Source organism: Pinus tabuliformis, chromosome 6 (assembly GCF_031772625.1).
Source record: "Pinus tabuliformis cultivar Carrire ecotype Pingquan chromosome 6, CPIR1, whole genome shotgun sequence".
NCBI lineage: Eukaryota > Viridiplantae > Streptophyta > Pinopsida > Pinales > Pinaceae > Pinus > Pinus tabuliformis.
This window is the reverse complement of record NC_142292.1, coordinates 375,046,469-375,057,536: the sequence shown is the minus strand read 5'-3', so window position 1 is coordinate 375,057,536 and position 11,068 is coordinate 375,046,469.

The window sequence follows — 11,068 nt, the reverse complement described above, 5'->3', positions numbered from 1 at the left end:
CCATCTAACACTTAATCTATGAGAGGAAAAGGGAAATGGTCCTTCTTGGTGGCTTTGTTAAATTCTCAATAATCTACACAGATTCTCCACTTCCTATTTTTCTTGAGCACAAGCACCAAAGGAAAAACCCACTCGCTGTCAGAGATGGGATAGATGAATCCTGCATCCAGCAACTTTTGCAATTCTTCTTTGACAATGTCCTTAAGTGCTGGATTCATCCTCCTTTGAGGTTGCCTGACTGGTTTACAGTCCTCTTTAATGTAGATGTGATGGGTGCAAACTAAAGGGTGGACTCCTTTCATCTCCTATTAGCTCCAAGAAAAAGCATCCAAATGGTTGTTCAATAAGCTACACAGCTCTTTCTCCTAAGAGGTGGATAGGGATGAGTTGATCTTCAAGGCTCTTTGAGGACCAAATTCCACATTCTTAACTTAGAGAGAGGTCGGATCAGCCACACAGAGATCAACTAAAGCATTGGCTTTGGTTTCTTTCACCAACTCCTCTAATGGTAGCACACTGGGGGGTGGATTTTGAATCAAATTCTCAATAATATCATTCTCGGTTTGAGGACCTCCCCTGGTGGCTTCCACTGTGCATAATGGGACAGAGTAGACTTCATCCTCATATTCCTCCTCCAACCAGAGAGGTAAGTCATGTTCTAGCAGAGGTTGGGCAGGAGGATAGAGGACTAGCTATTTGGACATATGCCCATTCTTGATGGTCATGCTTCCAGCTCGACAACTGATGTAAGCATCTACAGTAGCTAACCAAGGCCTCCCTAAGATGAGGGGATACCCAGTGAGTTTTGCCTTTGGCTGAAGGACCAAGAATTCAGTAGGGTACTCCCAGGAATCAATGGAGACCATGACATCTTCCACAATCCCCTCAGGAGTCACAGTGGAGCAGTCTGCCAACTGCAGTATTGTTGAGGTCTTTCTTAGGGAGCTCTGAAGGTTGAGTTTGAGCATAGTGTCCCTAGTCATTACGTTAATGGAAGCCCCTAGATCAATCAAAATGTGGGGGATTATGGTGCCATTGATATTTTGGACAGATTACCTGTCCCAACATTAGGTCAGACAGTTGTCCTATGACATTGATAGTTGGGGCATCTCTCTTGCGCCTGCCTGGGTGCCTGAAACACTTCTCTTTGATCAACTTATTGTAGATTGGTACATCTTTTATGGCCTAGAGAAGTGGTATTTTCACACATAACTGTTTAAGTTCTCCCAGAAGTTCAGTTTCTTCTGGGTTTGGTTGTGTGGTTCCAGTTAGTCTCTCAGGAAAGGGTGGAATGGCTTTGGGTTCACTTTCTTGTTTCTCTTCCTCATCCTCCTTAGGAGGAGGTTGGCTATCTGGGAGGACCTTCCCAGATCGTAGGTTGATCTCCTAAATCTCCACAGCATAGGTAGGGCATGTGGTTTCTCCAGTATATACCTACTGGGCCTGTCTGTTATTGGGGTTCAGGTTCGGTTGAGCAAGTATCTGGGGTTGTCTTGGAGGAGCAGGAGGTAATGGTTGTGGTTGAGCAGGTGGTGGAGGCAAAAGAGCGGGAGGAGAGTTGTATTGGGGCCTCCACCCCTGATGAGGTGCATTCCATTAAGGTTGTGGCTGAGTGTGAGAATGAAACGAGTGAGCAGCTGGTTGAGTATGGTATTGAGGAGGATACGACCAAGGAGGGGGTGTGGACTAAGAAGGATGAGTAGGGGGACCCCAAGAAGGCATGGAAGTGGCTTGATTGGGGTTGTAATAAGTCTGGGATGTCCCTTGCATTCCTTGTTGGTAAGGTTTGGGTCCATGTGGCCTCCTTTAGTTCATGAAGTAGAGTGGTTCAGTGGCTCCTTCAACCCCTTGGTACATAGCTTTAAATTCGGGCAAGGAAGGGCACTAATTTGTAGGATGGTCTTCTTCACAGACAAAACACACTTCTACAAAGTGTAATGGACATTCATTCATATGATGCTTTCTGGTGCACCTAGGACAAAAGATGGCCAAAGCCCTCTCGGCTTCTTCTTACTTCTTTTGGATTTGCAAGGTATCCATTTGCATGGCAATGGTCTATCTCATCTTGCTTTTGAAATCTTCCATCTGATTTGCAAACTCATTTTTAAGGAATGAACTAGATAAGGGGGTACTGGCTAAGAGTTGACTTCCCCTACCTCTCTTTCTGGCTGCCCTAGAATGGTTTCTAAACACAGTCTTTATGTCATCATAAGGTAGCTGGTAGATGTCTCCCCCAGCCAGCAAATGGAGGGTATCTAGAAGGTCTTCGGGGACTCCTCTGAGCAAAACCAACTTCAGAGATTTGGGGTCAAGTGTACACTTGGCCCTTTTATAACTGGGTTGAAACCTCTCTTCATAGTCTTCTAAAGATTCATCACTTCCCATGGTCATTCAAAATATTTCTTCTTTTGTATCCTTTGACCTACAGTAGTCCTGGTATTTGTTGTTAAAGGCTTGCTGCATTTGAGCCCAAGTTGTGATATTGTTTCCAGGTAGCCCCATGAACCAGCAGAGTATTGGATCCTTGAGGGTAGAAGGAAAGAGTTTCAACTTTTGCTCGTCTTCTGCATAGTCATAAGTTCGACAAAGGACAGCAAACTAAAACAAGAAGGTATCAGGGTCTTCAGTAGTCAGTCCATGGAAGTGAGGTAAGGCTGAGGGACTTATGTTTTTCATTTTTTTGTCCCCATTGGTCTCTCAGATGGGAAAGATACCTTCTACTCTCTCCCCATTTCCTCTACCGTTTCTGTTTTCAGCCATGGTCTCAGGAGGAATGGTTTCTTTCTCTTCTTCTGTTATAGGATCTTCATATATCTCTGGAGGTTCACCTATAGGTTCTTCAGGATCACTGCCACCAAAGAAGAGAGAAGGGTGACTCAGTGATGTGGTGGGGGTGTTGGGTAGGAATTTTCCTGAATTGTCTCTATTCCTGCGAGGCATGAAATGAAATCTTTTTGGTTGATTTTTGTTTTTTTCTCTGCTTGTACCTGCAAAACTAAAATTGATTGAACAGCAAATTGCAACTAACTAAAATCTATATTGCTAAAATGAAAATGCAGAATTGAAATGAAAGCAGGAAAGGACTAATTTATTTTGTTGAAATGAAATTGCGAAATTGAAATGAATGCAGGAAATAGCTAATCTATGCTTGCCGAAATGAAATTGTGGAATTGAAATGAAAGAAGGAAATGTCTAATCTACGCTTGCTGAAATGAAATTGCGGAATTGAAATGAAAGCAGGAAATAGATAATCTACACTTGCTAAAATGAAATTGCGGAATTGAAATGAAAGCAGGAAATAGCTAATATACGCTTGCTGAAATGAAATTGTGGAATTGAAATAAAAGCTGGAAATGTCTAATCTACGCTTGCTGAAATTAAAATTGCATAATCTGAAATGAAATAAACTACTTAGCATAATCTTACAGAAAAAAATAGAAGAAAGCAGTAATAACAAAGTACTCTGACGTGTCCCCGGTAACGGCGCCAAAAAGATGGTGAGCTCCAATATTGCAGCAATGATGCTGCAACTCCTGGGACTCGCTACTTTACTTTTATCAACCTAGTAGTTTGTAACAAACTTGGTAGTGATGGTGCTATATGCACAAGTACTAGCTCTTACTGTAGGCTGTCACTTGATCAGTTGGCACAAGTTTGCTAGGAGCTTAATCCAACTTCTATGAGTTCTTAGAAGAATATTTTAACTGTGATGGATGAAAGCTAACTCGAAAGAGGCTAGTCAACTTGTAGAAAAAAGATGAAAGCTGAAAGGAAACGCAAACCCTAGCAAACCCTAGTTTTACAGACTAACCCTACTTGTGCAAGAAAATAGATGTAGAGCTACTGAACTGGATGCCATTGACTGTTGAAAAGGTAAAATGCATGTGTTTAAGCTACTTTTGAAGGTAAACATGGAAAAATCATCTTTTTGTATTCTTGAGCAATTTTATGCAGAATTATTATGCATGTGTTTTGACTATTTTTGACTGTGCATAGGTTTATTGGCGAAAGGAAATGGAGTGGCCATTTGCAAGAGGTTAGGAAGGTTTGGAGAGGACCTAAGGGGTCTCTAGCACCCTTTTGGAGATTTCCAACATGCTCATATCTCAAAAAATCGCTCGCGTTATCTTCTACAAGAGGCTGCAAGGGATCTACAAGAAATTCTACATGAAGTTCTACAGGAACAGGCCGAAAGTGGTTTTTAGAGGATTGATGGTGGAAAAACGGTGGGAAAGTGGAAATGAAGGGTGGATAAGGGTGTTAAGAGGTGTAGGACCTGGTAAATGAAGCTCAGGATTGATGAAGATGGTTGGATTTGTTCAAGGACGAAGAAAGCAATGTTGCACAAAAATGTAGAAATTAGGGCAAGTTGGGAAAGTGTGGCGAATGAAGGAAAGAAATCTTGAGTGAGGGGCTGGAGTAGGTTGTATGATGGAGGAAGGGTAGGTAGGAATTTCTTACAAGTGCTCTGCACACTACTTTCCAAAACTGATCCAAACAAAGATTAAAAAAAACAGAGATTTATCTATTTTGAACTAATCTACCCTAAAAACCAGAAATGTGATGAACAGAAGTTTATAGACAGAAAATCATGCAAGAGTGCTATGGAAACTGAGCAAGAATAGATCTAAGCATGAAAACACAACTGATATCAACTTTTCCAATTCAAAATCTAACACTAGCAATTGCATTGGAAGGCAAAAACAGTGTTTTTGTGGCAGCAAATGTGCCTTGGTCTCAATTCATGGTCCCAAGGAGGGAGAAATGAGATCAAGGACTGCTTTGTAGCCTTTTTGTGGATCTTTTCTGTTACCAAACTGTCAAATCAACCTGAAGCATGAACAGCTATCTTAATCATCAAAAACAACCTAAGTAATAAAGCAAGATTTTAACCTAAATAACAAAAATTATTCTATGAATGCAAGAAAAACACATAAAAGTACACAAAGGAGGTACTGGACACTTGGGTTGGGCCCAAACCCAAGGGCTACAGCCTCCTAAGAAAGATCAGAGCTAGTTCAAAGCTGGATTCATCTTCATTGATCAAAAAATAATAGTTACATCACAAAAACTGTCTACAAGAAGAAGCTCGAAAATGTGTTGATACAGGACTGCACTAAATTGTGAAAATAGACTAACAAATGAATAAACTATTAAGACTTGAAGCCTTCCTACTTATGCAAATGAGGACTCCCAACAGTCCTCCTTAACTTTAGGAGTTTGGCTGCCCAAAACTGCAATTAATCAGCCACTTCACTAGACCTACTCGGCTGCCCTTTGAAATCATCTTTGGTGGGCTGTTGAACTCCGAGCTGATGGTGGAGAACTCGAGGAAGGGGTCATTTAGTGCAGGAGACACCCCTCCTACAAATCCTCAGCCTTGTTTTTTCGTATTTGGCTGCCAATCTGCTCATAAATGCCTGATCTTGGTCCAAAAATGTCCAAAAATCTGCAATAAACATGTATTAGACCTTGTGGTAAAGTGATTATTCCCATTCACACAATTAACATAAATATATTCAAAAGCATGCATAAAACTATGGAGAATGGTGGATTAAATGAGAATAATATGAAAAATGAGTCTATATAGTTACCCATTTCCGGGGCTCATCAATACGAATTCTAAAACACGGAAAATAAACAATGCGAGAGCATAACACATAAAACACATATACACAGAGATTTTCCCCTGGATCCCAAAAGCGGGACTACCAGCTTGATTTTTCATTATGTTCCTTTCAATGTTATAATACATATTTATACATGCCGAAGCATCCAATATCATGGACCGAAAACCATCGTGCCCAAAACCATGGACCGAAAACCATCACTTCCAAAAGCATGTGCGAAAATCATGCACAAAACCATAGGCGGGTCTGCCCAACCTAACATAGGTTCCAAAACCAAAATTTTCTAGGGCGCTGCCCCAGACCCCATAGAGTGGGGTTACCTACACCCCTCAAACCCCCTGTGACCCCCGCTACCCAATCGGTGCAACAAAGGGGGGGCCTCGCCCCTCCTCTAACCCCCCGGTTAACTATGTGGGCTAGTCGTGGAAAGAATATAACACAACTCAACAAGTGGTAGACATCCATTGGCATGATGTCACAAAATACCTTATCCTTATATATGCCTATCTGGTACTCCACTTCGCTCTTCTCACTCACCAACAATTTGTGACCTTTCTGCAAGCATGACACTTTATATGGTGTTAGGTGCTTTAGCTTCCACTATCATTCTCCACTTTTTATCGTTTTCCTCTAGACTTTCAAACAATCCTAAATAAAGATCTTCTTTGTGTTGGTTCAGTAGTCTCCTTGGCTGGTTTCAACAAGAATTTTTTCATCATTAAATCTTCCCCCATCTCCAGTGCATTTTCTACCACGGATGTTTGTGCTTCTCTTACTTCTAGCTGAGCTACATATGCATCTCTCTGCCCTACTTTCTCATTCTCGAGAAACTCAAAATACTTGCGACCCAGCTACCCACATTTCTAACATTGATATACATTCTCTCTGCCTCTTCCTCTACTTAGCCTAGTCTGGTAAGATCTTCCTCCTCTAGATTCACCTTCTTTCTCTTGTTTTCCTTGCTTCCATGGGTTACTTGCATCATTCTTTTGAGCTTAATTTTCCCCCCTTCTAATTATCTATCCTTTTCCTCTAGCAAAACCATGGCCTCTGCTTGAATTTTGCTTCCTTGTTATCTTCTCTTTTTCCTTCAAGGAAAACTAATATGCTTCTTCCATCATCCTAGGATAAATCATATTGATTTCATCTTGAATCTCCATCTTCAAACCATTGATGTACCTTGTTATTTTCTTTAAGGTGTCTTCTACAAAACTTGCCCTCAAGTTCACCTTGTAAAACTCCATGGTATACATTATGATTGTTATAAACCTTTTCTTGAGGTTATGCACCTACCAATAGATGGATAGCTGATAGTATTTTGGAAAAAAAATCCCTTCATCTTTGCTACCATCATATCCCAACTCTTTATCAATAGTTTCCCTTATTTTCTCCCTTCAGCCTGCACATTATCCCACCACAACGCAACATGACCTTTCAACCTATTTACAACATTTTTACCCTCTTATCTTCCTTAATGTCCTCTTACTCAAAATACTTGTCTAATTCATTGGTCAAATCCATCAAATTCTCGGCTACCAATTTGCCATCAGAGCTAGACAGTTCAGGTTTTGGTTAGGAACTTGAGCTTAACACTGGCCTCAATAATTTTATTTTCAGAGCTTCATCCTCAGGCGTTGTTATTTCTGCTCTAGCTTACTCCCTTGATCTTTTATCATCTTCGGCCTCAAGGTCTCATTTCCTACCTACCTCCATGGCCTCTAAACGAGCTTGTAGCCTTGATATCTCTTCCTGGAGTTCTGCATTAGCTATTGGTCTCCTCCCTCGGCCTCGTGCTCTCTTTCCTCACATATCCATCTCCTTGTGCCATAGAAAACAACCCAATGTCATATGTGGCTTTGATACCACAAATTGATAGCTATGAACATGCCAAAAGGAGATGGAGATGCCAAAACGCAGCCCATAAATTCCTTTTGTGTAGTGCCCAATAGAAAACATGTAGGTGCTATGAAATGATTTCATGTGACCTTTTAAAAACCCGTAGGCACTACGAAATGATTTCGTAGCACTATAAAAAAACTATGTTTTCAAACTTTAGGGAAGGTGAAGTGACTCACCCTCTGCAAACTCGATTCTCCATGGCCTTAACTCTTCTCCCAACTCAGGGAATGTTCTCCTCTCGCCTCTCCTCACCAAAGGTTCACCCTCACTCAAGTTAATGGTCTAAATTCTGATCGAAAGAATGAGTCATTGCCTACAAAAATAGAGGTGTTGCGAAATAGTTTGAAGGGTTGCAGTAAAGGGAACACTCACAAATAACCACAGCTCAAAGTCGAGTTTGGAAGGCATATAACATTTCAAGAATGGTCACAAAAAATTCTGAAATTAAAATAAATACATACGCAATTCGATTGGAAACCAGAGAAGAGAAAAAACACAGATTTATGAATATATACAGATGCAAAACTTTATTTTCATTCACTTTGAACATACATACTCAAAGGTAGGAGAAGCATTATTCCTCCCATTCAATGCCCCTTTTATTCACAAACTTTAGCAAATGGTTTGTTTCCTCTTCTCTCCCAAATGAGAGAAGTCAAAAATACACATTGTGAGCTAATTATTACAATGAGAAATAACTCCTAAATTTCTATACTCTTCAACTTATTCAGGAATTCTCCAATCCTACACCTAAATTAAATATTTGAAAATCTAGCAAAACAAAACAAAAAAATATTTTCTAGCCTTAACATGTGGCCATTCCACCACATTGTTAAGCTCTGCTCCATTTCTTCATATCTTTCTAGCCTTAACATGTGGCCATTCCACCACATTGTTAAGCTCTGCTCCATTTCTTCATATCTTGAGTTCGGTCTAATGCACCTGCATCATTTACATTTTCTCATATGTACTAATTCCCACCATTGGTATTTATATCTCACATCTCATGAGGTTTTTCACCTTGGTTCGTATATAATATCACAAGGTGGCATTTATTTGTTACATGTGGGAAATTTGTTTGCCATTAGTATAACATATTTCATAATTCGATACCAAAAGGTATGGAACTTAATCCAATCTACACCTTTGTTTACATATATCATGGGCACCATTACTTATTTGTAATTATCCATTGCATAAAACATATTGTAAGCACCTAGTAAACATATAACTTAGATCTTATCAATTCATGGTTTCCTTTGAGGAGCCCCTTGGCTTATTACTTTGAATTCGTGGGAAATGAACATTGTGTGTAATGTAGATTATCTTATGTTTTGCATATGGTATTAATATGGTACTTTGTAATATTAATATATATATATATACACACCAATTATGGAGTATTCCATTACAGAGAAGGAACTCCTATCCCTATGCCATGTATTACACTTGTCACCTAACTTCAATCAATGGTGAAGATTATATGGAGCTTGAATCAATGATTTACATGGTTTTAGGTTTTTTCCTATAGTTTAATGACCTTGTTGGTTTTGATAATGCCATAATCATTTTCATTTGACCTTACCTGATTATGTCGATCTACTGCTAGGATTTTAATAGCAATTCTCCACGACATAGTTACAGTTTACAAGGCATATTTCTAACAGGTGTTCAACATACACCATTTGTCAATATTTTCCATACCATGTATCATTCAAGAGCTATTTTATTATTGAGTTAACATGGTTTCTGCTAGCAGTATGTCAACGCTCTTACAGGAGGTGAGTTCTTTAATTATTTACTATAGATTTTTTTTCCTTTCAATTTTTGTAGTTGTAAACTACTAATAGCGTTATTTTTAATGTTAGGGTTTTTCTTTTGTTTTCTATCAGTTGTAAGAGGCCTTCCTTAACTTTAGAAGGGGAAACCGTTTCCCATTCACAGTTTTCTGGGGGGATGCATTTACCTCCGTCCTATTTATCAACAAGTAACATTTGGTTAAAATCAAAATTTTCCGCACAATATTTGATAGGATTTGCTTTGTCGTTACCTGAATCTTTTAAATGAATCTAATTAGAATTATTTGGAGGATTTTCATATTTTACAGACCTTCGGGTTTCTTCCTTGTTAATGGGATTTTGTTCTTTTTTGTTTTACTTATAGTCAGACTCCTTTTATGAATGTATTTGGATATACCTCTCAGTTATTGGTAATAAACCAAGAACCCAGTTCCAAGATTTATTTTCTAGTTTTATTCTAGCTCGTCATTGGGACCATAGTAAAGAAAATCAACGTTTTTATTTCCTGTAGTCAAATTTTTTCTTTTCAAAAGTGTTTTTCCACCAAACTTCTGGAATTGATCTCATGTTTAACTAAATGCTATGTCTCCTTATTTTATCTGGCTTGTTCGACCTTGTATTTTCTTTGTATTTACATAATGGTTCTATTATGTTATATTTATGCTTTACACAGTATCTAGTTACAGATATTTTCCTTGGTTTGTATATTGAAAACAAACGAAATACTTTGTTTCCATTCATTTTCAGTTAGGGTTTTTGGATTAGATAGAGTAATACTGCAATTATTATCTCTTAATTTACAAATGGCCAATACTGGTCATTAAATAATTTTCAACAAAGAATCTCTTAATCGTGATCAAGTTTTTTAATTAATGAGTAGACAGAACTTGTAGGGTTACAACTGACCCTCTCAAAATTTATTTTATTAGTTTCATATCTGAACTTACTTATTTTTGGTGTATTTTGATTCTAGTTGACATAGTGTAACACAACCCTTTACTTTTGTGTCATAGGGAATGAAATCTCTGGTGTTCCTTCCTCTTAACTCTTGTTAAGTTATAATTTATATAAATGTACACCATAGTACCATTTTTATTTCCATTTTTCCTCTCTTTCATTCTATACTCATTACTATATTTTATTTATGTTTTTACAGGTAATATTACAGTCTTTGTCTAAAATCATACAAGCAACTATATGAAGTTTGACTTCTACTTATTGACCTTCTTCTTACAAGTAGACGAATTCCCTCTCTTGTTTTATTCCACTAGAAGGATGCTTATTGAGGAGCTTTATTGGAATTTTTGTTTATAAATTTTGTTAATGCCTTGCATGGAAATTTTTTTATGTTATTCATAAATACAGAGAAATCTAGGGTTTCGCACTAAATCTTAGTATGAAGTCTAACATATGAATTCTAAAGTTGTTAGATACATTGTATATCTATATTTGTTTGAAATGCTTCTAGGGTTTGCAATATGTGGTAGTAGGGTATGTCATACCTCTAGAAGAAACATTGAAACCCTATATGTAATGAATATTGTTATGAAATTCTCAAATTCTTGATGATATAGTCTAGGGTTTATGAAAGAAACCCTAACAAGCAGTTGAAGAGTATGTGTCTCTTGTTTATAACTAAGTTTGGGTATTTGATGTCTAAAGTTGAATCCTTCCATTTTTATATAGTTCTGAGATGGTTAACTTCATGCTTCTATAGATTTGGGTGTACTTGTTATCTAA